The sequence below is a fragment of the Pungitius pungitius genome, chromosome 12 (assembly GCF_949316345.1).
Source record: "Pungitius pungitius chromosome 12, fPunPun2.1, whole genome shotgun sequence".
Lineage (NCBI taxonomy): Eukaryota > Metazoa > Chordata > Actinopteri > Perciformes > Gasterosteidae > Pungitius > Pungitius pungitius.
In genome coordinates this window covers 16,500,423-16,524,306 of record NC_084911.1, presented here as the reverse complement: position 1 = coordinate 16,524,306, position 23,884 = coordinate 16,500,423, and the positions used below count along the sequence as shown (strand labels likewise).

The 23,884-nt window shown below is 43.3% G+C and overlaps 1 protein-coding gene and 61 non-coding genes across 62 annotated transcripts in view; all 62 read left to right on the top strand.

Annotated features, from left to right (window-relative positions):
- slc16a3a (solute carrier family 16 member 3a) overlaps nucleotides 1-23,884 on the top strand; it is a 242,377-nt gene that overhangs the window by 90,224 nt on the left and 128,269 nt on the right. The gene's annotated exons all lie outside the window — the stretch shown is intronic.
- Nucleotides 84-156, top strand: trnak-cuu (transfer RNA lysine (anticodon CUU)). Its single transcript has one exon. It is a non-coding gene; the product is annotated as a tRNA-Lys (tRNA).
- Nucleotides 446-518, top strand: trnak-cuu (transfer RNA lysine (anticodon CUU)). Its single transcript has one exon. It is a non-coding gene; the product is annotated as a tRNA-Lys (tRNA).
- trnak-cuu (transfer RNA lysine (anticodon CUU)) lies at nucleotides 802-874 on the top strand. Its single transcript has one exon. It is a non-coding gene; the product is annotated as a tRNA-Lys (tRNA).
- On the top strand, nucleotides 1,164-1,236 carry trnak-cuu (transfer RNA lysine (anticodon CUU)). Its single transcript has one exon. It is a non-coding gene; the product is annotated as a tRNA-Lys (tRNA).
- Nucleotides 1,520-1,592, top strand: trnak-cuu (transfer RNA lysine (anticodon CUU)). The gene has a single exon. It is a non-coding gene; the product is annotated as a tRNA-Lys (tRNA).
- Nucleotides 1,883-1,955, top strand: trnak-cuu (transfer RNA lysine (anticodon CUU)). Its single transcript has one exon. It is a non-coding gene; the product is annotated as a tRNA-Lys (tRNA).
- Nucleotides 2,245-2,317, top strand: trnak-cuu (transfer RNA lysine (anticodon CUU)). Its single transcript has one exon. It is a non-coding gene; the product is annotated as a tRNA-Lys (tRNA).
- On the top strand, nucleotides 2,601-2,673 carry trnak-cuu (transfer RNA lysine (anticodon CUU)). The gene has a single exon. It is a non-coding gene; the product is annotated as a tRNA-Lys (tRNA).
- Nucleotides 2,957-3,029, top strand: trnak-cuu (transfer RNA lysine (anticodon CUU)). Its single transcript has one exon. It is a non-coding gene; the product is annotated as a tRNA-Lys (tRNA).
- trnak-cuu (transfer RNA lysine (anticodon CUU)) lies at nucleotides 3,319-3,391 on the top strand. Its single transcript has one exon. It is a non-coding gene; the product is annotated as a tRNA-Lys (tRNA).
- trnak-cuu (transfer RNA lysine (anticodon CUU)) lies at nucleotides 3,675-3,747 on the top strand. The gene has a single exon. It is a non-coding gene; the product is annotated as a tRNA-Lys (tRNA).
- Nucleotides 4,037-4,109, top strand: trnak-cuu (transfer RNA lysine (anticodon CUU)). Its single transcript has one exon. It is a non-coding gene; the product is annotated as a tRNA-Lys (tRNA).
- trnak-cuu (transfer RNA lysine (anticodon CUU)) lies at nucleotides 4,393-4,465 on the top strand. Its single transcript has one exon. It is a non-coding gene; the product is annotated as a tRNA-Lys (tRNA).
- trnak-cuu (transfer RNA lysine (anticodon CUU)) lies at nucleotides 4,756-4,828 on the top strand. Its single transcript has one exon. It is a non-coding gene; the product is annotated as a tRNA-Lys (tRNA).
- Nucleotides 5,118-5,190, top strand: trnak-cuu (transfer RNA lysine (anticodon CUU)). Its single transcript has one exon. It is a non-coding gene; the product is annotated as a tRNA-Lys (tRNA).
- Nucleotides 5,474-5,546, top strand: trnak-cuu (transfer RNA lysine (anticodon CUU)). The gene has a single exon. It is a non-coding gene; the product is annotated as a tRNA-Lys (tRNA).
- On the top strand, nucleotides 5,830-5,902 carry trnak-cuu (transfer RNA lysine (anticodon CUU)). Its single transcript has one exon. It is a non-coding gene; the product is annotated as a tRNA-Lys (tRNA).
- trnak-cuu (transfer RNA lysine (anticodon CUU)) lies at nucleotides 6,192-6,264 on the top strand. The gene has a single exon. It is a non-coding gene; the product is annotated as a tRNA-Lys (tRNA).
- Nucleotides 6,548-6,620, top strand: trnak-cuu (transfer RNA lysine (anticodon CUU)). The gene has a single exon. It is a non-coding gene; the product is annotated as a tRNA-Lys (tRNA).
- On the top strand, nucleotides 6,910-6,982 carry trnak-cuu (transfer RNA lysine (anticodon CUU)). Its single transcript has one exon. It is a non-coding gene; the product is annotated as a tRNA-Lys (tRNA).
- On the top strand, nucleotides 7,266-7,338 carry trnak-cuu (transfer RNA lysine (anticodon CUU)). Its single transcript has one exon. It is a non-coding gene; the product is annotated as a tRNA-Lys (tRNA).
- Nucleotides 7,623-7,695, top strand: trnak-cuu (transfer RNA lysine (anticodon CUU)). The gene has a single exon. It is a non-coding gene; the product is annotated as a tRNA-Lys (tRNA).
- Nucleotides 7,979-8,051, top strand: trnak-cuu (transfer RNA lysine (anticodon CUU)). Its single transcript has one exon. It is a non-coding gene; the product is annotated as a tRNA-Lys (tRNA).
- On the top strand, nucleotides 8,341-8,413 carry trnak-cuu (transfer RNA lysine (anticodon CUU)). The gene has a single exon. It is a non-coding gene; the product is annotated as a tRNA-Lys (tRNA).
- On the top strand, nucleotides 9,059-9,131 carry trnak-cuu (transfer RNA lysine (anticodon CUU)). Its single transcript has one exon. It is a non-coding gene; the product is annotated as a tRNA-Lys (tRNA).
- Nucleotides 9,777-9,849, top strand: trnak-cuu (transfer RNA lysine (anticodon CUU)). Its single transcript has one exon. It is a non-coding gene; the product is annotated as a tRNA-Lys (tRNA).
- On the top strand, nucleotides 10,139-10,211 carry trnak-cuu (transfer RNA lysine (anticodon CUU)). Its single transcript has one exon. It is a non-coding gene; the product is annotated as a tRNA-Lys (tRNA).
- On the top strand, nucleotides 10,495-10,567 carry trnak-cuu (transfer RNA lysine (anticodon CUU)). The gene has a single exon. It is a non-coding gene; the product is annotated as a tRNA-Lys (tRNA).
- trnak-cuu (transfer RNA lysine (anticodon CUU)) lies at nucleotides 10,857-10,929 on the top strand. The gene has a single exon. It is a non-coding gene; the product is annotated as a tRNA-Lys (tRNA).
- Nucleotides 11,213-11,285, top strand: trnak-cuu (transfer RNA lysine (anticodon CUU)). Its single transcript has one exon. It is a non-coding gene; the product is annotated as a tRNA-Lys (tRNA).
- Nucleotides 12,293-12,365, top strand: trnak-cuu (transfer RNA lysine (anticodon CUU)). The gene has a single exon. It is a non-coding gene; the product is annotated as a tRNA-Lys (tRNA).
- Nucleotides 12,656-12,728, top strand: trnak-cuu (transfer RNA lysine (anticodon CUU)). Its single transcript has one exon. It is a non-coding gene; the product is annotated as a tRNA-Lys (tRNA).
- trnak-cuu (transfer RNA lysine (anticodon CUU)) lies at nucleotides 13,018-13,090 on the top strand. The gene has a single exon. It is a non-coding gene; the product is annotated as a tRNA-Lys (tRNA).
- trnak-cuu (transfer RNA lysine (anticodon CUU)) lies at nucleotides 13,374-13,446 on the top strand. The gene has a single exon. It is a non-coding gene; the product is annotated as a tRNA-Lys (tRNA).
- trnak-cuu (transfer RNA lysine (anticodon CUU)) lies at nucleotides 13,730-13,802 on the top strand. The gene has a single exon. It is a non-coding gene; the product is annotated as a tRNA-Lys (tRNA).
- Nucleotides 14,092-14,164, top strand: trnak-cuu (transfer RNA lysine (anticodon CUU)). The gene has a single exon. It is a non-coding gene; the product is annotated as a tRNA-Lys (tRNA).
- trnak-cuu (transfer RNA lysine (anticodon CUU)) lies at nucleotides 14,448-14,520 on the top strand. Its single transcript has one exon. It is a non-coding gene; the product is annotated as a tRNA-Lys (tRNA).
- Nucleotides 14,804-14,876, top strand: trnak-cuu (transfer RNA lysine (anticodon CUU)). Its single transcript has one exon. It is a non-coding gene; the product is annotated as a tRNA-Lys (tRNA).
- Nucleotides 15,160-15,232, top strand: trnak-cuu (transfer RNA lysine (anticodon CUU)). The gene has a single exon. It is a non-coding gene; the product is annotated as a tRNA-Lys (tRNA).
- On the top strand, nucleotides 15,517-15,589 carry trnak-cuu (transfer RNA lysine (anticodon CUU)). The gene has a single exon. It is a non-coding gene; the product is annotated as a tRNA-Lys (tRNA).
- Nucleotides 15,874-15,946, top strand: trnak-cuu (transfer RNA lysine (anticodon CUU)). The gene has a single exon. It is a non-coding gene; the product is annotated as a tRNA-Lys (tRNA).
- On the top strand, nucleotides 16,592-16,664 carry trnak-cuu (transfer RNA lysine (anticodon CUU)). Its single transcript has one exon. It is a non-coding gene; the product is annotated as a tRNA-Lys (tRNA).
- trnak-cuu (transfer RNA lysine (anticodon CUU)) lies at nucleotides 16,954-17,026 on the top strand. Its single transcript has one exon. It is a non-coding gene; the product is annotated as a tRNA-Lys (tRNA).
- On the top strand, nucleotides 17,310-17,382 carry trnak-cuu (transfer RNA lysine (anticodon CUU)). The gene has a single exon. It is a non-coding gene; the product is annotated as a tRNA-Lys (tRNA).
- Nucleotides 17,672-17,744, top strand: trnak-cuu (transfer RNA lysine (anticodon CUU)). Its single transcript has one exon. It is a non-coding gene; the product is annotated as a tRNA-Lys (tRNA).
- On the top strand, nucleotides 18,028-18,100 carry trnak-cuu (transfer RNA lysine (anticodon CUU)). Its single transcript has one exon. It is a non-coding gene; the product is annotated as a tRNA-Lys (tRNA).
- On the top strand, nucleotides 18,390-18,462 carry trnak-cuu (transfer RNA lysine (anticodon CUU)). Its single transcript has one exon. It is a non-coding gene; the product is annotated as a tRNA-Lys (tRNA).
- On the top strand, nucleotides 19,108-19,180 carry trnak-cuu (transfer RNA lysine (anticodon CUU)). The gene has a single exon. It is a non-coding gene; the product is annotated as a tRNA-Lys (tRNA).
- Nucleotides 19,464-19,536, top strand: trnak-cuu (transfer RNA lysine (anticodon CUU)). Its single transcript has one exon. It is a non-coding gene; the product is annotated as a tRNA-Lys (tRNA).
- On the top strand, nucleotides 19,827-19,899 carry trnak-cuu (transfer RNA lysine (anticodon CUU)). Its single transcript has one exon. It is a non-coding gene; the product is annotated as a tRNA-Lys (tRNA).
- Nucleotides 20,189-20,261, top strand: trnak-cuu (transfer RNA lysine (anticodon CUU)). The gene has a single exon. It is a non-coding gene; the product is annotated as a tRNA-Lys (tRNA).
- Nucleotides 20,545-20,617, top strand: trnak-cuu (transfer RNA lysine (anticodon CUU)). The gene has a single exon. It is a non-coding gene; the product is annotated as a tRNA-Lys (tRNA).
- trnak-cuu (transfer RNA lysine (anticodon CUU)) lies at nucleotides 20,901-20,973 on the top strand. Its single transcript has one exon. It is a non-coding gene; the product is annotated as a tRNA-Lys (tRNA).
- On the top strand, nucleotides 21,263-21,335 carry trnak-cuu (transfer RNA lysine (anticodon CUU)). Its single transcript has one exon. It is a non-coding gene; the product is annotated as a tRNA-Lys (tRNA).
- Nucleotides 21,619-21,691, top strand: trnak-cuu (transfer RNA lysine (anticodon CUU)). Its single transcript has one exon. It is a non-coding gene; the product is annotated as a tRNA-Lys (tRNA).
- Nucleotides 21,975-22,047, top strand: trnak-cuu (transfer RNA lysine (anticodon CUU)). Its single transcript has one exon. It is a non-coding gene; the product is annotated as a tRNA-Lys (tRNA).
- Nucleotides 22,337-22,409, top strand: trnak-cuu (transfer RNA lysine (anticodon CUU)). Its single transcript has one exon. It is a non-coding gene; the product is annotated as a tRNA-Lys (tRNA).
- On the top strand, nucleotides 22,693-22,765 carry trnak-cuu (transfer RNA lysine (anticodon CUU)). Its single transcript has one exon. It is a non-coding gene; the product is annotated as a tRNA-Lys (tRNA).
- On the top strand, nucleotides 23,050-23,122 carry trnak-cuu (transfer RNA lysine (anticodon CUU)). Its single transcript has one exon. It is a non-coding gene; the product is annotated as a tRNA-Lys (tRNA).
- Nucleotides 23,406-23,478, top strand: trnak-cuu (transfer RNA lysine (anticodon CUU)). Its single transcript has one exon. It is a non-coding gene; the product is annotated as a tRNA-Lys (tRNA).
- On the top strand, nucleotides 23,768-23,840 carry trnak-cuu (transfer RNA lysine (anticodon CUU)). Its single transcript has one exon. It is a non-coding gene; the product is annotated as a tRNA-Lys (tRNA).

The window sequence follows — 23,884 nt, the reverse complement described above, 5'->3', positions numbered from 1 at the left end:
AAACAAATACGTTCACAGCACATGTAAATAAGGGTCACGGCCAGAATAGGTTGCGCCCGTCTACTATGGCAACACCCTTCAGTGCCCGGCTAGCTCAGTCGGTAGAGCATGAGACTCTTAATCTCAGGGTCGTGGGTTCGAGCCCCACGTTGGGCGTCCAAACTTTATATGATAATAAGGAAAAGACTGCTGGAACATTATAATGCCGAAGGAAAACCTCAAAATCCAATCTCTATGTAATTTCACAGAAATAATGCTTATTTGCAAAAGCTGTGGCGGTTCATTTGCAGGACCACTTTTGGTATTGTAATATTTGAGCATTGTTTTGAGAACTTTTTGTAACCCTAGCTGCTAACACAGGTAAACCAATACCTTCACAGCACATGTAAATAAGGGTCCCCGCAAGAATAGGTTGCGCCCGTCTACTATGGCAACACCCTTCAGTGCCCGGCTAGCTCAGTCGGTAGAGCATGAGACTCTTAATCTCAGGGTCGTGGGTTCGAGCCCCACGTTGGGCGTCCAAACTTTATATGATAATAAGTAAAAGACTAATGGAACATTATAATGCCGAAGGAAAACCTCAAAATCCAATCTCTATGTAATTTCACAGAAATAATGCTTATTTGCAAAAGCTGTGGCGGTGGAGGACCACTTTTGGTATTGTAATATTTGAGCATTGTTTTGAGAACTTTTTCTAACCTTAGGTGCTAACACAGGTAAACCAATAATCTAACGGCACATGGAAATGGGGGTCACGGCCAGAATAGGTTGCGCCCGTCTACTATGGCAACACCCTTCAGTGCCCGGCTAGCTCAGTCGGTAGAGCATGAGACTCTTAATCTCAGGGTCGTGGGTTCGAGCCCCACGTTGGGCGTCCAAACTTTATATGATAATAAGTAAAAGACTAATGGAACATTATAATGCCGAAGGAAAACCTCAAAATCCAATCTCTATGTAATTTCACAGAAATAATGCTTATTTGCAAAAGCTGTGGCGGTTCATTTGCAGGACCACTTTTGGTATTGTAATATTTGAGCATTGTTTTGAGAACTTTTTGTAACCCTAGCTGCTAACACAGGTAAACCAATACCTTCACAGCACATGTAAATAAGGGTCCCCGCAAGAATAGGTTGCGCCCGTCTACTATGGCAACACCCTTCAGTGCCCGGCTAGCTCAGTCGGTAGAGCATGAGACTCTTAATCTCAGGGTCGTGGGTTCGAGCCCCACGTTGGGCGTCCAAACTTTATATGATAATAAGTAAAAGACTAATGGAACATTATAATGCCGAAGGAAAACCTCAAAATCCAATCTCTATGTAATTTCACAGAAATAATGCTTATTTGCAAAAGCTGTGGCGGTGGAGGACCACTTTTGGTATTGTAATATTTGAGCATTGTTTTGAGAACTTTTTCTAACCTTAGGTGCTAACACAGTTAAACCAATAACCTCACGGCACATGGAAATGTGGGTCCCCGCAAGAATAGGTTGCGCCCGTCTACTATGGCAACACCCTTCAGTGCCCGGCTAGCTCAGTCGGTAGAGCATGAGACTCTTAATCTCAGGGTCGTGGGTTCGAGCCCCACGTTGGGCGTCCAAACTTTATATGACAATAAGGAAAAGACTGATGGAACATTATAATGCCGAAGGAAAACCTCAAAAATCCATTCTCTATGTAATTTCACAGAAATAATGCTTATTTGCAAAAGCTGTGGCGGTTCATTTGCAGGACCACTTTTGGTATTGTAATATTTGAGCATTGTTTTGAGAACTTTTTCTAACCTTAGGTGCTAACACAGGTAAACAAATACGTTCACAGCACATGTAAATAAGGGTCACGGCCAGAATAGGTTGCGCCCGTCTACTATGGCAACACCCTTCAGTGCCCGGCTAGCTCAGTCGGTAGAGCATGAGACTCTTAATCTCAGGGTCGTGGGTTCGAGCCCCACGTTGGGCGTCCAAACTTTATATGATAATAAGGAAAAGACTGCTGGAACATTATAATGCCGAAGGAAAACCTCAAAATCCAATCTCTATGTAATTTCACAGAAATAATGCTTATTTGCAAAAGCTGTGGCGGTTCATTTGCAGGACCACTTTTGGTATTGTAATATTTGAGCATTGTTTTGAGAACTTTTTGTAACCCTAGCTGCTAACACAGGTAAACCAATACCTTCACAGCACATGTAAATAAGGGTCCCCGCAAGAATAGGTTGCGCCCGTCTACTATGGCAACACCCTTCAGTGCCCGGCTAGCTCAGTCGGTAGAGCATGAGACTCTTAATCTCAGGGTCGTGGGTTCGAGCCCCACGTTGGGCGTCCAAACTTTATATGATAATAAGTAAAAGACTAATGGAACATTATAATGCCGAAGGAAAACCTCAAAATCCAATCTCTATGTAATTTCACAGAAATAATGCTTATTTGCAAAAGCTGTGGCGGTGGAGGACCACTTTTGGTATTGTAATATTTGAGCATTGTTTTGAGAACTTTTTCTAACCTTAGGTGCTAACACAGGTAAACCAATAATCTAACGGCACATGGAAATGGGGGTCACGGCCAGAATAGGTTGCGCCCGTCTACTATGGCAACACCCTTCAGTGCCCGGCTAGCTCAGTCGGTAGAGCATGAGACTCTTAATCTCAGGGTCGTGGGTTCGAGCCCCACGTTGGGCGTCCAAACTTTATATGATAATAAGTAAAAGACTAATGGAACATTATAATGCCGAAGGAAAACCTCAAAATCCAATCTCTATGTAATTTCACAGAAATAATGCTTATTTGCAAAAGCTGTGGCGGTGGAGGACCACTTTTGGTATTGTAATATTTGAGCATTGTTTAGAGAACTTTTTTTAACCTTAGGTGCTAACACAGGTAAACCAATAACCTAACGGCACATGGAAATGGGGGTCACGGCCAGAATAGGTTGCGCCCGTCTACTATGGCAACACCCTTCAGTGCCCGGCTAGCTCAGTCGGTAGAGCATGAGACTCTTAATCTCAGGGTCGTGGGTTCGAGCCCCACGTTGGGCGTCCAAACTTTATATGATAATAAGGAAAAGACTGCTGGAACATTATAATGCCGAAGGAAAACCTCAAAATCCAATCTCTATGTAATTTCACAGAAATAATGCTTATTTGCAAAAGCTGTGGCGGTTCATTTGCAGGACCACTTTTGGTATTGTAATATTTGAGCATTGTTTTGAGAACTTTTTGTAACCCTAGCTGCTAACACAGGTAAACCAATACCTTCACAGCACATGTAAATAAGGGTCCCCGCAAGAATAGGTTGCGCCCGTCTACTATGGCAACACCCTTCAGTGCCCGGCTAGCTCAGTCGGTAGAGCATGAGACTCTTAATCTCAGGGTCGTGGGTTCGAGCCCCACGTTGGGCGTCCAAACTTTATATGATAATAAGTAAAAGACTAATGGAACATTATAATGCCGAAGGAAAACCTCAAAATCCAATCTCTATGTAATTTCACAGAAATAATGCTTATTTGCAAAAGCTGTGGCGGTGGAGGACCACTTTTGGTATTGTAATATTTGAGCATTGTTTTGAGAACTTTTTCTAACCTTAGGTGCTAACACAGGTAAACCAATAATCTAACGGCACATGGAAATGGGGGTCACGGCCAGAATAGGTTGCGCCCGTCTACTATGGCAACACCCTTCAGTGCCCGGCTAGCTCAGTCGGTAGAGCATGAGACTCTTAATCTCAGGGTCGTGGGTTCGAGCCCCACGTTGGGCGTCCAAACTTTATATGATAATAAGTAAAAGACTAATGGAACATTATAATGCCGAAGGAAAACCTCAAAATCCAATCTCTATGTAATTTCACAGAACTAATGCTTATTTGCAAAAGCTGTGGCGGTTCATTTGCAGGACCACTTTTGGTATTGTAATATTTGAGCATTGTTTTGAGAACTTTTTGTAACCCTAGCTGCTAACACAGGTAAACCAATACCTTCACAGCACATGTAAATAAGGGTCCCCGCAAGAATAGGTTGCGCCCGTCTACTATGGCAACACCCTTCAGTGCCCGGCTAGCTCAGTCGGTAGAGCATGAGACTCTTAATCTCAGGGTCGTGGGTTCGAGCCCCACGTTGGGCGTCCAAACTTTATATGATAATAAGTAAAAGACTAATGGAACATTATAATGCCGAAGGAAAACCTCAAAATCCAATCTCTATGTAATTTCACAGAAATAATGCTTATTTGCAAAAGCTGTGGCGGTGGAGGACCACTTTTGGTATTGTAATATTTGAGCATTGTTTTGAGAACTTTTTCTAACCTTAGGTGCTAACACAGTTAAACCAATAACCTCACGGCACATGGAAATGTGGGTCCCCGCAAGAATAGGTTGCGCCCGTCTACTATGGCAACACCCTTCAGTGCCCGGCTAGCTCAGTCGGTAGAGCATGAGACTCTTAATCTCAGGGTCGTGGGTTCGAGCCCCACGTTGGGCGTCCAAACTTTATATGACAATAAGGAAAAGACTGATGGAACATTATAATGCCGAAGGAAAACCTCAAAAATCCATTCTCTATGTAATTTCACAGAAATAATGCTTATTTGCAAAAGCTGTGGCGGTTCATTTGCAGGACCACTTTTGGTATTGTAATATTTGAGCATTGTTTTGAGAACTTTTTCTAACCTTAGGTGCTAACACAGGTAAACAAATACGTTCACAGCACATGTAAATAAGGGTCACGGCCAGAATAGGTTGCGCCCGTCTACTATGGCAACACCCTTCAGTGCCCGGCTAGCTCAGTCGGTAGAGCATGAGACTCTTAATCTCAGGGTCGTGGGTTCGAGCCCCACGTTGGGCGTCCAAACTTTATATGATAATAAGGAAAAGACTGCTGGAACATTATAATGCCGAAGGAAAACCTCAAAATCCAATCTCTATGTAATTTCACAGAAATAATGCTTATTTGCAAAAGCTGTGGCGGTTCATTTGCAGGACCACTTTTGGTATTGTAATATTTGAGCATTGTTTTGAGAACTTTTTGTAACCCTAGCTGCTAACACAGGTAAACCAATACCTTCACAGCACATGTAAATAAGGGTCCCCGCAAGAATAGGTTGCGCCCGTCTACTATGGCAACACCCTTCAGTGCCCGGCTAGCTCAGTCGGTAGAGCATGAGACTCTTAATCTCAGGGTCGTGGGTTCGAGCCCCACGTTGGGCGTCCAAACTTTATATGATAATAAGTAAAAGACTAATGGAACATTATAATGCCGAAGGAAAACCTCAAAATCCAATCTCTATGTAATTTCACAGAAATAATGCTTATTTGCAAAAGCTGTGGCGGTGGAGGACCACTTTTGGTATTGTAATATTTGAGCATTGTTTTGAGAACTTTTTCTAACCTTAGGTGCTAACACAGGTAAACCAATAATCTAACGGCACATGGAAATGGGGGTCACGGCCAGAATAGGTTGCGCCCGTCTACTATGGCAACACCCTTCAGTGCCCGGCTAGCTCAGTCGGTAGAGCATGAGACTCTTAATCTCAGGGTCGTGGGTTCGAGCCCCACGTTGGGCGTCCAAACTTTATATGATAATAAGTAAAAGACTAATGGAACATTATAATGCCGAAGGAAAACCTCAAAATCCAATCTCTATGTAATTTCACAGAAATAATGCTTATTTGCAAAAGCTGTGGCGGTGGAGGACCACTTTTGGTATTGTAATATTTGAGCATTGTTTAGAGAACTTTTTTTAACCTTAGGTGCTAACACAGGTAAACCAATAACCTAACGGCACATGGAAATGGGGGTCACGGCCAGAATAGGTTGCGCCCGTCTACTATGGCAACACCCTTCAGTGCCCGGCTAGCTCAGTCGGTAGAGCATGAGACTCTTAATCTCAGGGTCGTGGGTTCGAGCCCCACGTTGGGCGTCCAAACTTTATATGATAATAAGGAAAAGACTGCTGGAACATTATAATGCCGAAGGAAAACCTCAAAATCCAATCTCTATGTAATTTCACAGAAATAATGCTTATTTGCAAAAGCTGTGGCGGTTCATTTGCAGGACCACTTTTGGTATTGTAATATTTGAGCATTGTTTTGAGAACTTTTTGTAACCCTAGCTGCTAACACAGGTAAACCAATACCTTCACAGCACATGTAAATAAGGGTCCCCGCAAGAATAGGTTGCGCCCGTCTACTATGGCAACACCCTTCAGTGCCCGGCTAGCTCAGTCGGTAGAGCATGAGACTCTTAATCTCAGGGTCGTGGGTTCGAGCCCCACGTTGGGCGTCCAAACTTTATATGATAATAAGTAAAAGACTAATGGAACATTATAATGCCGAAGGAAAACCTCAAAATCCAATCTCTATGTAATTTCACAGAAATAATGCTTATTTGCAAAAGCTGTGGCGGTGGAGGACCACTTTTGGTATTGTAATATTTGAGCATTGTTTTGAGAACTTTTTCTAACCTTAGGTGCTAACACAGGTAAACCAATAATCTAACGGCACATGGAAATGGGGGTCACGGCCAGAATAGGTTGCGCCCGTCTACTATGGCAACACCCTTCAGTGCCCGGCTAGCTCAGTCGGTAGAGCATGAGACTCTTAATCTCAGGGTCGTGGGTTCGAGCCCCACGTTGGGCGTCCAAACTTTATATGATAATAAGGAAAAGACTGCTGGAACATTATAATGCCGAAGGAAAACCTCAAAATCCAATCTCTATGTAATTTCACAGAAATAATGCTTATTTGCAAAAGCTGTGGCGGTTCATTTGCAGGACCACTTTTGGTATTGTAATATTTGAGCATTGTTTTGAGAACTTTTTGTAACCCTAGCTGCTAACACAGGTAAACCAATACCTTCACAGCACATGTAAATAAGGGTCCCCGCAAGAATAGGTTGCGCCCGTCTACTATGGCAACACCCTTCAGTGCCCGGCTAGCTCAGTCGGTAGAGCATGAGACTCTTAATCTCAGGGTCGTGGGTTCGAGCCCCACGTTGGGCGTCCAAACTTTATATGATAATAAGTAAAAGACTAATGGAACATTATAATGCCGAAGGAAAACCTCAAAATCCAATCTCTATGTAATTTCACAGAAATAATGCTTATTTGCAAAAGCTGTGGCGGTGGAGGACCACTTTTGGTATTGTAATATTTGAGCATTGTTTTGAGAACTTTTTCTAACCTTAGGTGCTAACACAGTTAAACCAATAACCTCACGGCACATGGAAATGTGGGTCCCCGCAAGAATAGGTTGCGCCCGTCTACTATGGCAACACCCTTCAGTGCCCGGCTAGCTCAGTCGGTAGAGCATGAGACTCTTAATCTCAGGGTCGTGGGTTCGAGCCCCACGTTGGGCGTCCAAACTTTATATGACAATAAGGAAAAGACTGATGGAACATTATAATGCCGAAGGAAAACCTCAAAAATCCATTCTTTATGTAATTTCACAGAAATAATGCTTATTTGCAAAAGCTGTGGCGGTGGAGGACCACTTTTGGTATTGTAATATTTGAGCATTGTTTTGAGAACTTTTTCTAACCTTAGGTGCTAACACAGGTAAACCAATAATCTAACGGCACATGGAAATGGGGGTCACGGCCAGAATAGGTTGCGCCCGTCTACTATGGCAACACCCTTCAGTGCCCGGCTAGCTCAGTCGGTAGAGCATGAGACTCTTAATCTCAGGGTCGTGGGTTCGAGCCCCACGTTGGGCGTCCAAACTTTATATGATAATAAGTAAAAGACTAATGGAACATTATAATGCCGAAGGAAAACCTCAAAATCCAATCTCTATGTAATTTCACAGAAATAATGCTTATTTGCAAAAGCTGTGGCGGTGGAGGACCACTTTTGGTATTGTAATATTTGAGCATTGTTTTGAGAACTTTTTCTAACCTTAGGTGCTAACACAGGTAAACCAATAACCTAACGGCACATGGAAATGGGGGTCACGGCCAGAATAGGTTGCGCCCGTCTACTATGGCAACACCCTTCAGTGCCCGGCTAGCTCAGTCGGTAGAGCATGAGACTCTTAATCTCAGGGTCGTGGGTTCGAGCCCCACGTTGGGCGTCCAAACTTTATATGATAATAAGGAAAAGACTGCTGGAACATTATAATGCCGAAGGAAAACCTCAAAATCCAATCTCTATGTAATTTCACAGAAATAATGCTTATTTGCAAAAGCTGTGGCGGTTCATTTGCAGGACCACTTTTGGTATTGTAATATTTGAGCATTGTTTTGAGAACTTTTTGTAACCCTAGCTGCTAACACAGGTAAACCAATACCTTCACAGCACATGTAAATAAGGGTCCCCGCAAGAATAGGTTGCGCCCGTCTACTATGGCAACACCCTTCAGTGCCCGGCTAGCTCAGTCGGTAGAGCATGAGACTCTTAATCTCAGGGTCGTGGGTTCGAGCCCCACGTTGGGCGTCCAAACTTTATATGATAATAAGTAAAAGACTAATGGAACATTATAATGCCGAAGGAAAACCTCAAAATCCAATCTCTATGTAATTTCACAGAAATAATGCTTATTTGCAAAAGCTGTGGCGGTGGAGGACCACTTTTGGTATTGTAATATTTGAGCATTGTTTTGAGAACTTTTTCTAACCTTAGGTGCTAACACAGGTAAACCAATAATCTAACGGCACATGGAAATGGGGGTCACGGCCAGAATAGGTTGCGCCCGTCTACTATGGCAACACCCTTCAGTGCCCGGCTAGCTCAGTCGGTAGAGCATGAGACTCTTAATCTCAGGGTCGTGTGTTCGAGCCCCACGTTGGGCGTCCAAACTTTATATGATAATAAGTAAAAGACTAATGGAACATTATAATGCCGAAGGAAAACCTCAAAATCCAATCTCTATGTAATTTCACAGAAATAATGCTTATTTGCAAAAGCTGTGGCGGTTCATTTGCAGGACCACTTTTGGTATTGTAATATTTGAGCATTGTTTTGAGAACTTTTTCTAACCTTAGGTGCTAACACAGGTAAACCAATAACCTAACGGCACATGGAAATGGGGGTCACGGCCAGAATAGGTTGCGCCCGTCTACTATGGCAACACCCTTCAGTGCCCGGCTAGCTCAGTCGGTAGAGCATGAGACTCTTAATCTCAGGGTCGTGGGTTCGAGCCCCACGTTGGGCGTCCAAACTTTATATGATAATAAGGAAAAGACTGCTGGAACATTATAATGCCGAAGGAAAACCTCAAAATCCAATCTCTATGTAATTTCACAGAAATAATGCTTATTTGCAAAAGCTGTGGCGGTTCATTTGCAGGACCACTTTTGGTATTGTAATATTTGAGCATTGTTTTGAGAACTTTTTGTAACCCTAGCTGCTAACACAGGTAAACCAATACCTTCACAGCACATGTAAATAAGGGTCCCCGCAAGAATAGGTTGCGCCCGTCTACTATGGCAACACCCTTCAGTGCCCGGCTAGCTCAGTCGGTAGAGCATGAGACTCTTAATCTCAGGGTCGTGGGTTCGAGCCCCACGTTGGGTGTCCAAACTTTATATGATAATAAGTAAAAGACTAATGGAACATTATAATGCCGAAGGAAAACCTCAAAATCCAATCTCTATGTAATTTCACAGAAATAATGCATTTTTGCAAAAGCTCTGGCGGTGGAGGACCACTTTTGGTATTGTAATATTTGAGCATTGTTTTGAGAACTTTTTCTAACCTTAGGTGCTAACACAGGTAAACCAATAACCTAACGGCACATGGAAATGGGGGTCACGGCCAGAATAGGTTGCGCCCGTCTACTATGGCAACACCCTTCAGTGCCCGGCTAGCTCAGTCGGTAGAGCATGAGACTCTTAATCTCAGGGTCGTGGGTTCGAGCCCCACGTTGGGCGTCCAAACTTTATATGATAATAAGGAAAAGACTGCTGGAACATTATAATGCCGAAGGAAAACCTCAAAATCCAATCTCTATGTAATTTCACAGAAATAATGCTTATTTGCAAAAGCTGTGGCGGTTCATTTGCAGGACCACTTTTGGTATTGTAATATTTGAGCATTGTTTTGAGAACTTTTTGTAACCCTAGCTGCTAACACAGGTAAACCAATACCTTCACAGCACATGTAAATAAGGGTCCCCGCAAGAATAGGTTGCGCCCGTCTACTATGGCAACACCCTTCAGTGCCCGGCTAGCTCAGTCGGTAGAGCATGAGACTCTTAATCTCAGGGTCGTGGGTTCGAGCCCCACGTTGGGCGTCCAAACTTTATATGATAATAAGTAAAAGACTAATGGAACATTATAATGCCGAAGGAAAACCTCAAAATCCAATCTCTATGTAATTTCACAGAAATAATGCTTATTTGCAAAAGCTGTGGCGGTGGAGGACCACTTTTGGTATTGTAATATTTGAGCATTGTTTTGAGAACTTTTTCTAACCTTAGGTGCTAACACAGGTAAACCAATAATCTAACGGCACATGGAAATGGGGGTCACGGCCAGAATAGGTTGCGCCCGTCTACTATGGCAACACCCTTCAGTGCCCGGCTAGCTCAGTCGGTAGAGCATGAGACTCTTAATCTCAGGGTCGTGGGTTCGAGCCCCACGTTGGGCGTCCAAACTTTATATGATAATAAGGAAAAGACTGCTGGAACATTATAATGCCGAAGGAAAACCTCAAAATCCAATCTCTATGTAATTTCACAGAAATAATGCTTATTTGCAAAAGCTGTGGCGGTTCATTTGCAGGACCACTTTTGGTATTGTAATATTTGAGCATTGTTTTGAGAACTTTTTGTAACCCTAGCTGCTAACACAGGTAAACCAATACCTTCACAGCACATGTAAATAAGGGTCCCCGCAAGAATAGGTTGCGCCCGTCTACTATGGCAACACCCTTCAGTGCCCGGCTAGCTCAGTCGGTAGAGCATGAGACTCTTAATCTCAGGGTCGTGGGTTCGAGCCCCACGTTGGGCGTCCAAACTTTATATGATAATAAGTAAAAGACTAATGGAACATTATAATGCCGAAGGAAAACCTCAAAATCCAATCTCTATGTAATTTCACAGAAATAATGCTTATTTGCAAAAGCTGTGGCGGTGGAGGACCACTTTTGGTATTGTAATATTTGAGCATTGTTTTGAGAACTTTTTCTAACCTTAGGTGCTAACACAGTTAAACCAATAACATCACGGCACATGGAAATGTGGGTCCCCGCAAGAATAGGTTGCGCCCGTCTACTATGGCAACACCCTTCAGTGCCCGGCTAGCTCAGTCGGTAGAGCATGAGACTCTTAATCTCAGGGTCGTGGGTTCGAGCCCCACGTTGGGCGTCCAAACTTTATATGATAATAAGGAAAAGACTGCTGGAACATTATAATGCCGAAGGAAAACCTCAAAATCCAATCTCTATGTAATTTCACAGAAATAATGCTTATTTGCAAAAGCTGTGGCGGTTCATTTGCAGGACCACTTTTGGTATTGTAATATTTGAGCATTGTTTTGAGAACTTTTTCTAACCCTAGCTGCTAACACAGGTAAACCAATAACCTCACGGCACATGGAAATGTGGGTCCCCGCAAGAATAGGTTGCGCCCGTCTACTATGGCAACACCCTTCAGTGCCCGGCTAGCTCAGTCGGTAGAGCATGAGACTCTTAATCTCAGGGTCGTGTGTTCGAGCCCCACGTTGGGCGTCCAAACTTTATATGATAATAAGTAAAAGACTAATGGAACATTATAATGCCGAAGGAAAACCTCAAAATCCAATCTCTATGTAATTTCACAGAAATAATGCTTATTTGCAAAAGCTGTGGCGGTTCATTTGCAGGACCACTTTTGGTATTGTAATATTTGAGCATTGTTTTGAGAACTTTTTGTAACCCTAGCTGCTAACACAGGTAAACCAATACCTTCACAGCACATGTAAATAAGGGTCCCCGCAAGAATAGGTTGCGCCCGTCTACTATGGCAACACCCTTCAGTGCCCGGCTAGCTCAGTCGGTAGAGCATGAGACTCTTAATTTCAGGGTCGTGGGTTCGAGCCCCACGTTGGGCGTCCAAACTTTATATGATAATAAGTAAAAGACTAATGGAACATTATAATGCCGAAGGAAAACCTCAAAATCCAATCTCTATGTAATTTCACAGAAATAATGCTTATTTGCAAAAGCTGTGGCGGTGGAGGACCACTTTTGGTATTGTAATATTTGAGCATTGTTTTGAGAACTTTTTCTAACCTTAGGTGCTAACACAGTTAAACCAATAACCTCACGGCACATGGAAATGTGGGTCCCCGCAAGAATAGGTTGCGCCCGTCTACTATGGCAACACCCTTCAGTGCCCGGCTAGCTCAGTCGGTAGAGCATGAGACTCTTAATCTCAGGGTCGTGGGTTCGAGCCCCACGTTGGGCGTCCAAACTTTATATGACAATAAGGAAAAGACTGATGGAACATTATAATGCCGAAGGAAAACCTCAAAAATCCATTCTCTATGTAATTTCACAGAAATAATGCTTATTTGCAAAAGCTGTGGCGGTTCATTTGCAGGACCACTTTTGGTATTGTAATATTTGAGCATTGTTTTGAGAACTTTTTCTAACCTTAGGTGCTAACACAGGTAAACAAATACGTTCACAGCACATGTAAATAAGGGTCACGGCCAGAATAGGTTGCGCCCGTCTACTATGGCAACACCCTTCAGTGCCCGGCTAGCTCAGTCGGTAGAGCATGAGACTCTTAATCTCAGGGTCGTGGGTTCGAGCCCCACGTTGGGCGTCCAAACTTTATATGATAATAAGGAAAAGACTGCTGGAACATTATAATGCCGAAGGAAAACCTCAAAATCCAATCTCTATGTAATTTCACAGAAATAATGCTTATTTGCAAAAGCTGTGGCGGTTCATTTGCAGGACCACTTTTGGTATTGTAATATTTGAGCATTGTTTTGAGAACTTTTTGTAACCCTAGCTGCTAACACAGGTAAACCAATACCTTCACAGCACATGTAAATAAGGGTCCCCGCAAGAATAGGTTGCGCCCGTCTACTATGGCAACACCCTTCAGTGCCCGGCTAGCTCAGTCGGTAGAGCATGAGACTCTTAATCTCAGGGTCGTGGGTTCGAGCCCCACGTTGGGCGTCCAAACTTTATATGATAATAAGTAAAAGACTAATGGAACATTATAATGCCGAAGGAAAACCTCAAAATCCAATCTCTATGTAATTTCACAGAAATAATGCTTATTTGCAAAAGCTGTGGCGGTGGAGGACCACTTTTGGTATTGTAATATTTGAGCATTGTTTTGAGAACTTTTTCTAACCTTAGGTGCTAACACAGGTAAACCAATAATCTAACGGCACATGGAAATGGGGGTCACGGCCAGAATAGGTTGCGCCCGTCTACTATGGCAACACCCTTCAGTGCCCGGCTAGCTCAGTCGGTAGAGCATGAGACTCTTAATCTCAGGGTCGTGGGTTCGAGCCCCACGTTGGGCGTCCAAACTTTATATGATAATAAGTAAAAGACTAATGGAACATTATAATGCCGAAGGAAAACCTCAAAATCCAATCTCTATGTAATTTCACAGAAATAATGCTTATTTGCAAAAGCTGTGGCGGTGGAGGACCACTTTTGGTATTGTAATATTTGAGCATTGTTTAGAGAACTTTTTTTAACCTTAGGTGCTAACACAGGTAAACCAATAACCTAACGGCACATGGAAATGGGGGTCACGGCCAGAATAGGTTGCGCCCGTCTACTATGGCAACACCCTTCAGTGCCCGGCTAGCTCAGTCGGTAGAGCATGAGACTCTTAATCTCAGGGTCGTGGGTTCGAGCCCCACGTTGGGCGTCCAAACTTTATATGATAATAAGGAAAAGACTGCTGGAACATTATAATGCCGAAGGAAAACCTCAAAATCCAATCTCTATGTAATTTCACAGAAATAATGCTTATTTGCAAAAGCTGTGGCGGTTCATTTGCAGGACCACTTTTGGTATTGTAATATTTGAGCATTGTTTTGAGAACTTTTTGTAACCCTAGCTGCTAACACAGGTAAACCAATACCTTCACAGCACATGTAAATAAGGGTCCCCGCAAGAATAGGTTGCGCCCGTCTACTATGGCAACACCCTTCAGTGCCCGGCTAGCTCAGTCGGTAGAGCATGAGACTCTTAATCTCAGGGTCGTGGGTTCGAGCCCCACGTTGGGCGTCCAAACTTTATATGATAATAAGTAAAAGACTAATGGAACATTATAATGCCGAAGGAAAACCTCAAAATCCAATCTCTATGTAATTTCACAGAAATAATGCTTATTTGCAAAAGCTGTGGCGGTGGAGGACCACTTTTGGTATTGTAATATTTGAGCATTGTTTTGAGAACTTTTTCTAACCTTAGGTGCTAACACAGGTAAACCAATAATCTAACGGCACATGGAAATGGGGGTCACGGCCAGAATAGGTTGCGCCCGTCTACTATGGCAACACCCTTCAGTGCCCGGCTAGCTCAGTCGGTAGAGCATGAGACTCTTAATCTCAGGGTCGTGGGTTCGAGCCCCACGTTGGGCGTCCAAACTTTATATGATAATAAGTAAAAGACTAATGGAACATTATAATGCCGAAGGAAAACCTCAAAATCCAATCTCTATGTAATTTCACAGAAATAATGCTTATTTGCAAAAGCTGTGGCGGTGGAGGACCACTTTTGGTATTGTAATATTTGAGCATTGTTTTGAGAACTTTTTCTAACCTTAGGTGCTAACACAGGTAAACCAATAATCTAACGGCACATGGAAATGGGGGTCACGGCCAGAATAGGTTGCGCCCGTCTACTATGGCAACACCCTTCAGTGCCCGGCTAGCTCAGTCGGTAGAGCATGAGACTCTTAATCTCAGGGTCGTGGGTTCGAGCCCCACGTTGGGCGTCCAAACTTTATATGATAATAAGGAAAAGACTGCTGGAACATTATAATGCCGAAGGAAAACCTCAAAATCCAATCTCTATGTAATTTCACAGAAATAATGCTTATTTGCAAAAGCTGTGGCGGTGGAGGACCACTTTTGGTATTGTAATATTTGAGCATTGTTTTGAGAACTTTTTCTAACCTTAGGTGCTAACACAGTTAAACCAATAACCTCACGGCACATGGAAATGTGGGTCCCCGCAAGAATAGGTTGCGCCCGTCTACTATGGCAACACCCTTCAGTGCCCGGCTAGCTCAGTCGGTAGAGCATGAGACTCTTAATCTCAGGGTCGTGGGTTCGAGCCCCACGTTGGGCGTCCAAACTTTATATGACAATAAGGAAAAGACTGATGGAACATTATAATGCCGAAGGAAAACCTCAAAAATCCATTCTTTATGTAATTTCACAGAAATAATGCTTATTTGCAAAAGCTGTGGCGGTGGAGGACCACTTTTGGTATTGTAATATTTGAGCATTGTTTTGAGAACTTTTTCTAACCTTAGGTGCTAACACAGGTAAACCAATAATCTAACGGCACATGGAAATGGGGGTCACGGCCAGAATAGGTTGCGCCCGTCTACTATGGCAACACCCTTCAGTGCCCGGCTAGCTCAGTCGGTAGAGCATGAGACTCTTAATCTCAGGGTCGTGGGTTCGAGCCCCACGTTGGGCGTCCAAACTTTATATGATAATAAGTAAAAGACTAATGGAACATTATAATGCCGAAGGAAAACCTCAAAATCCAATCTCTATGTAATTTCACAGAAATAATGCTTATTTGCAAAAGCTGTGGCGGTGGAGGACCACTTTTTGGTATTGTAATATTTGAGCATTGTTTTGAGAACTTTTTGTAACCCTAGCTGCTAACACAGGTAAACCAATACCTTCACAGCACATGTAAATAAGGGTCCCCGCAAGAATAGGTTGCGCCCGTCTACTATGGCAACACCCTTCAGTGCCCGGCTAGCTCAGTCGGTAGAGCATGAGACTCTTAATCTCAGGGTCGTGGGTTCGAGCCCCACGTTGGGCGTCCAAACTTTATATGATAATAAGTAAAAGACTAATGGAACATTATAATGCCGAAGGAAAACCTCAAAATCCAATCTCTATGTAATTTCACAGAAATAATGCTTATTTGCAAAAGCTGTGGCGGTGGAGGACCACTTTTGGTATTGTAATATTTGAGCATTGTTTTGAGAACTTTTTCTAACCTTAGGTGCTAACACAGGTAAACCAATAATCTAACGGCACATGGAAATGGGGGTCACGGCCAGAATAGGTTGCGCCCGTCTACTATGGCAACACCCTTCAGTGCCCGGCTAGCTCAGTCGGTAGAGCATGAGACTCTTAATCTCAGGGTCGTGTGTTCGAGCCCCACGTTGGGCGTCCAAACTTTATATGATAATAAGTAAAAGACTAATGGAACATTATAATGCCGAAGGAAAACCTCAAAATCCAATCTCTATGTAATTTCACAGAAATAATGCTTATTTGCAAAAGCTGTGGCGGTTCATTTGCAGGACCACTTTTGGTATTGTAATATTTGAGCATTGTTTTGAGAACTTTTTCTAACCTTAGGTGCTAACACAGGTAAACCAATAACCTAACGGCACATGGAAATGGGGGTCACGGCCAGAATAGGTTGCGCCCGTCTACTATGGCAACACCCTTCAGTGCCCGGCTAGCTCAGTCGGTAGAGCATGAGACTCTTAATCTCAGGGTCGTGGGTTCGAGCCCCACGTTGGGCGTCCAAACTTTATATGATAATAAGGAAAAGACTGCTGGAACATTATAATGCCGAAGGAAAACCTCAAAATCCAATCTCTATGTAATTTCACAGAAATAATGCTTATTTGCAAAAGCTGTGGCGGTTCATTTGCAGGACCACTTTTGGTATTGTAATATTTGAGCATTGTTTTGAGAACTTTTTGTAACCCTAGCTGCTAACACAGGTAAACCAATACCTTCACAGCACATGTAAATAAGGGTCCCCGCAAGAATAGGTTGCGCCCGTCTACTATGGCAACACCCTTCAGTGCCCGGCTAGCTCAGTCGGTAGAGCATGAGACTCTTAATCTCAGGGTCGTGGGTTCGAGCCCCACGTTGGGCGTCCAAACTTTATATGATAATAAGTAAAAGACTAATGGAACATTATAATGCCGAAGGAAAACCTCAAAATCCAATCTCTATGTAATTTCACAGAAATAATGCATTTTTGCAAAAGCTCTGGCGGTGGAGGACCACTTTTGGTATTGTAATATTTGAGCATTGTTTTGAGAACTTTTTCTAACCTTAGGTGCTAACACAGGTAAACCAATAACCTAACGGCACATGGAAATGGGGGTCACGGCCAGAATAGGTTGCGCCCGTCTACTATGGCAACACCCTTCAGTGCCCGGCTAGCTCAGTCGGTAGAGCATGAGACTCTTAATCTCAGGGTCGTGGGTTCGAGCCCCACGTTGGGCGTCCAAACTTTATATGATAATAAGGAAAAGACTGCTGGAACATTATAATGCCGAAGGAAAACCTCAAAATCCAATCTCTATGTAATTTCACAGAAATAATGCTTATTTGCAAAAGCTGTGGCGGTTCATTTGCAGGACCACTTTTGGTATTGTAATATTTGAGCATTGTTTTGAGAACTTTTTGTAACCCTAGCTGCTAACACAGGTAAACCAATACCTTCACAGCACATGTAAATAAGGGTCCCCGCAAGAATAGGTTGCGCCCGTCTACTATGGCAACACCCTTCAGTGCCCGGCTAGCTCAGTCGGTAGAGCATGAGACTCTTAATCTCAGGGTCGTGGGTTCGAGCCCCACGTTGGGCGTCCAAACTTTATATGATAATAAGTAAAAGACTAATGGAACATTATAATGCCGAAGGAAAACCTCAAAATCCAATCTCTATGTAATTTCACAGAAATAATGCTTATTTGCAAAAGCTGTGGCGGTGGAGGACCACTTTTGGTATTGTAATATTTGAGCATTGTTTTGAGAACTTTTTCTAACCTTAGGTGCTAACACAGGTAAACCAATAATCTAACGGCACATGGAAATGGGGGTCACGGCCAGAATAGGTTGCGCCCGTCTACTATGGCAACACCCTTCAGTGCCCGGCTAGCTCAGTCGGTAGAGCATGAGACTCTTAATCTCAGGGTCGTGGGTTCGAGCCCCACGTTGGGCGTCCAAACTTTATATGATAATAAGGAAAAGACTGCTGGAACATTATAATGCCGAAGGAAAACCTCAAAATCCAATCTCTATGTAATTTCACAGAAATAATGCTTATTTGCAAAAGCTGTGGCGGTTCATTTGCAGGACCACTTTTGGTATTGTAATATTTGAGCATTGTTTTGAGAACTTTTTGTAACCCTAGCTGCTAACACAGGTAAACCAATACCTTCACAGCACATGTAAATAAGGGTCCCCGCAAGAATAGGTTGCGCCCGTCTACTATGGCAACACCCTTCAGTGCCCGGCTAGCTCAGTCGGTAGAGCATGAGACTCTTAATCTCAGGGTCGTGGGTTCGAGCCCCACGTTGGGCGTCCAAACTTTATATGATAATAAGTAAAAGACTAATGGAACATTATAATGCCGAAGGAAAACCTCAAAATCCAATCTCTATGTAATTTCACAGAAATAATGCTTATTTGCAAAAGCTGTGGCGGTGGAGGACCACTTTTGGTATTGTAATATTTGAGCATTGTTTTGAGAACTTTTTCTAACCTTAGGTGCTAACACAGTTAAACCAATAACATCACGGCACATGGAAATGTGGGTCCCCGCAAGAATAGGTTGCGCCCGTCTACTATGGCAACACCCTTCAGTGCCCGGCTAGCTCAGTCGGTAGAGCATGAGACTCTTAATCTCAGGGTCGTGTGTTCGAGCCCCACGTTGGGCGTCCAAACTTTATATGATAATAAGTAAAAGACTAATGGAACATTATAATGCCGAAGGAAAACCTCAAAATCCAATCTCTATGTAATTTCACAGAAATAATGCTTATTTGCAAAAGCTGTGGCGGTTCATTTGCAGGACCACTTTTGGTATTGTAATATTTGAGCATTGTTTTGAGAACTTTTTGTAACCCTAGCTGCTAACACAGGTAAACCAATACCTTCACAGCACATGTAAATAAGGGTCCCCGCAAGAATAGGTTGCGCCCGTCTACTATGGCAACACCCTTCAGTGCCCGGCTAGCTCAGTCGGTAGAGCATGAGACTCTTAATCTCAGGGTCGTGGGTTCGAGCCCCACGTTGGGCGTCCAAACTTTATATGATAATAAGTAAAAGACTAATGGAACATTATAATGCCGAAGGAAAACCTCAAAATCCAATCTCTATGTAATTTCACAGAAATAATGCTTATTTGCAAAAGCTGTGGCGGTGGAGGACCACTTTTGGTATTGTAATATTTGAGCATTGTTTTGAGAACTTTTTCTAACCTTAGGTGCTAACACAGTTAAACCAATAACCTCACGGCACATGGAAATGTGGGTCCCCGCAAGAATAGGTTGCGCCCGTCTACTATGGCAACACCCTTCAGTGCCCGGCTAGCTCAGTCGGTAGAGCATGAGACTCTTAATCTCAGGGTCGTGGGTTCGAGCCCCACGTTGGGCGTCCAAACTTTATATGACAATAAGGAAAAGACTGATGGAACATTATAATGCCGAAGGAAAACCTCAAAAATCCATTCTCTATGTAATTTCACAGAAATAATGCTTATTTGCAAAAGCTGTGGCGGTTCATTTGCAGGACCACTTTTGGTATTGTAATATTTGAGCATTGTTTTGAGAACTTTTTCTAACCTTAGGTGCTAACACAGGTAAACAAATACGTTCACAGCACATGTAAATAAGGGTCACGGCCAGAATAGGTTGCGCCCGTCTACTATGGCAACACCCTTCAGTGCCCGGCTAGCTCAGTCGGTAGAGCATGAGACTCTTAATCTCAGGGTCGTGGGTTCGAGCCCCACGTTGGGCGTCCAAACTTTATATGATAATAAGGAAAAGACTGCTGGAACATTATAATGCCGAAGGAAAACCTCAAAATCCAATCTCTATGTAATTTCACAGAAATAATGCTTATTTGCAAAAGCTGTGGCGGTTCATTTGCAGGACCACTTTTGGTATTGTAATATTTGAGCATTGTTTTGAGAACTTTTTGTAACCCTAGCTGCTAACACAGGTAAACCAATACCTTCACAGCACATGTAAATAAGGGTCCCCGCAAGAATAGGTTGCGCCCGTCTACTATGGCAACACCCTTCAGTGCCCGGCTAGCTCAGTCGGTAGAGCATGAGACTCTTAATCTCAGGGTCGTGGGTTCGAGCCCCACGTTGGGCGTCCAAACTTTATATGATAATAAGTAAAAGACTAATGGAACATTATAATGCCGAAGGAAAACCTCAAAATCCAATCTCTATGTAATTTCACAGAAATAATGCTTATTTGCAAAAGCTGTGGCGGTGGAGGACCACTTTTGGTATTGTAATATTTGAGCATTGTTTTGAGAACTTTTTCTAACCTTAGGTGCTAACACAGGTAAACCAATAATCTAACGGCACATGGAAATGGGGGTCACGGCCAGAATAGGTTGCGCCCGTCTACTATGGCAACACCCTTCAGTGCCCGGCTAGCTCAGTCGGTAGAGCATGAGACTCTTAATCTCAGGGTCGTGGGTTCGAGCCCCACGTTGGGCGTCCAAACTTTATATGATAATAAGTAAAAGACTAATGGAACATTATAATGCCGAAGGAAAACCTCAAAATCCAATCTCTATGTAATTTCACAGAAATAATGCTTATTTGCAAAAGCTGTGGCGGTGGAGGACCACTTTTGGTATTGTAATATTTGAGCATTGTTTAGAGAACTTTTTTTAACCTTAGGTGCTAACACAGGTAAACCAATAACCTAACGGCACATGGAAATGGGGGTCACGGCCAGAATAGGTTGCGCCCGTCTACTATGGCAACACCCTTCAGTGCCCGGCTAGCTCAGTCGGTAGAGCATGAGACTCTTAATCTCAGGGTCGTGGGTTCGAGCCCCACGTTGGGCGTCCAAACTTTATATGATAATAAGGAAAAGACTGCTGGAACATTATAATGCCGAAGGAAAACCTCAAAATCCAATCTCTATGTAATTTCACAGAAATAATGCTTATTTGCAAAAGCTGTGGCGGTTCATTTGCAGGACCACTTTTGGTATTGTAATATTTGAGCATTGTTTTGAGAACTTTTTGTAACCCTAGCTGCTAACACAGGTAAACCAATACCTTCACAGCACATGTAAATAAGGGTCCCTGCAAGAATAGGTTGCGCCCGTCTACTATGGCAACACCCTTCAGTGCCCGGCTAGCTCAGTCGGTAGAGCATGAGACTCTTAATCTCAGGGTCGTGGGTTCGAGCCCCACGTTGGGCGTCCAAACTTTATATGATAATAAGTAAAAGACTAATGGAACATTATAATGCCGAAGGAAAACCTCAAAATCCAATCTCTATGTAATTTCACAGAAATAATGCTTATTTGCAAAAGCTGTGGCGGTGGAGGACCACTTTTGGTATTGTAATATTTGAGCATTGTTTTGAGAACTTTTTCTAACCTTAGGTGCTAACACAGGTAAACCAATAATCTAACGGCACATGGAAATGGGGGTCACGGCCAGAATAGGTTGCGCCCGTCTACTATGGCAACACCCTTCAGTGCCCGGCTAGCTCAGTCGGTAGAGCATGAGACTCTTAATCTCAGGGTCGTGGGTTCGAGCCCCACGTTGGGCGTCCAAACTTTATATGATAATAAGTAAAAGACTAATGGAACATTATAATGCCGAAGGAAAACCTCAAAATCCAATCTCTATGTAATTTCACAGAAATAATGCTTATTTGCAAAAGCTGTGGCGGTGGAGGACCACTTTTGGTATTGTAATATTTGAGCATTGTTTTGAGAACTTTTTCTAACCTTAGGTGCTAACACAGGTAAACCAATAATCTAACGGCACATGGAAATGGGGGTCACGGCCAGAATAGGTTGCGCCCGTCTACTATGGCAACACCCTTCAGTGCCCGGCTAGCTCAGTCGGTAGAGCATGAGACTCTTAATCTCAGGGTCGTGGGTTCGAGCCCCACGTTGGGCGTCCAAACTTTATATGATAATAAGGAAAAGACTGCTGGAACATTATAATGCCGAAGGAAAACCTCAAAATCCAATCTCTATGTAATTTCACAGAAATAATGCTTATTTGCAAAAGCTGTGGCGGTTCATTTGCAGGACCACTTTTGGTATTGTAATATTTGAGCATTGTTTTGAGAACTTTTTGTAACCCTAGCTGCTAACACAGGTAAACCAATACCTTCACAGCACATGTAAATAAGGGTCCCCGCAAGAATAGGTTGCGCCCGTCTACTATGGCAACACCCTTCAGTGCCCGGCTAGCTCAGTCGGTAGAGCATGAGACTCTTAATCTCAGGGTCGTGGGTTCGAGCCCCACGTTGGGCGTCCAAACTTTATATGATAATAAGTAAAAGACTAATGGAACATTATAATGCCGAAGGAAAACCTCAAAATCCAATCTCTATGTAATTTCACAGAAATAATGCTTATTTGCAAAAGCTGTGGCGGTGGAGGACCACTTTTGGTATTGTAATATTTGAGCATTGTTTTGAGAACTTTTTCTAACCTTAGGTGCTAACACAGTTAAACCAATAACCTCACGGCACATGGAAATGTGGGTCCCCGCAAGAATAGGTTGCGCCCGTCTACTATGGCAACACCCTTCAGTGCCCGGCTAGCTCAGTCGGTAGAGCATGAGACTCTTAATCTCAGGGTCGTGGGTTCGAGCCCCACGTTGGGCGTCCAAACTTTATATGACAATAAGGAAAAGACTGATGGAACATTATAATGCCGAAGGAAAACCTCAAAAATCCATTCTTTATGTAATTTCACAGAAATAATGCTTATTTGCAAAAGCTGTGGCGGTGGAGGACCACTTTTGGTATTGTAATATTTGAGCATTGTTTTGAGAACTTTTTCTAACCTTAGGTGCTAACACAGGTAAACCAATAATCTAACGGCACATGGAAATGGGGGTCACGGCCAGAATAGGTTGCGCCCGTCTACTATGGCAACACCCTTCAGTGCCCGGCTAGCTCAGTCGGTAGAGCATGAGACTCTTAATCTCAGGGTCGTGGGTTCGAGCCCCACGTTGGGCGTCCAAACTTTATATGATAATAAGTAAAAGACTAATGGAACATTATAATGCCGAAGGAAAACCTCAAAATCCAATCTCTATGTAATTTCACAGAAATAATGCTTATTTGCAAAAGCTGTGGCGGTGGAGGACCACTTTTGGTATTGTAATATTTGAGCATTGTTTTGAGAACTTTTTCTAACCTTAGGTGCTAACACAGGTAAACCAATAACCTAACGGCACATGGAAATGGGGGTCACGGCCAGAATAGGTTGCGCCCGTCTACTATGGCAACACCCTTCAGTGCCCGGCTAGCTCAGTCGGTAGAGCATGAGACTCTTAATCTCAGGGTCGTGGGTTCGAGCCCCACGTTGGGCGTCCAAACTTTATATGATAATAAGGAAAAGACTGCTGGAACATTATAATGCCGAAGGAAAACCTCAAAATCCAATCTCTATGTAATTTCACAGAAATAATGCTTATTTGCAAAAGCTGTGGCGGTTCATTTGCAGGACCACTTTTGGTATTGTAATATTTGAGCATTGTTTTGAGAACTTTTTGTAACCCTAGCTGCTAACACAGGTAAACCAATACCTTCACAGCACATGTAAATAAGGGTCCCCGCAAGAATAGGTTGCGCCCGTCTACTATGGCAACACCCTTCAGTGCCCGGCTAGCTCAGTCGGTAGAGCATGAGACTCTTAATCTCAGGGTCGTGGGTTCGAGCCCCACGTTGGGCGTCCAAACTTTATATGATAATAAGTAAAAGACTAATGGAACATTA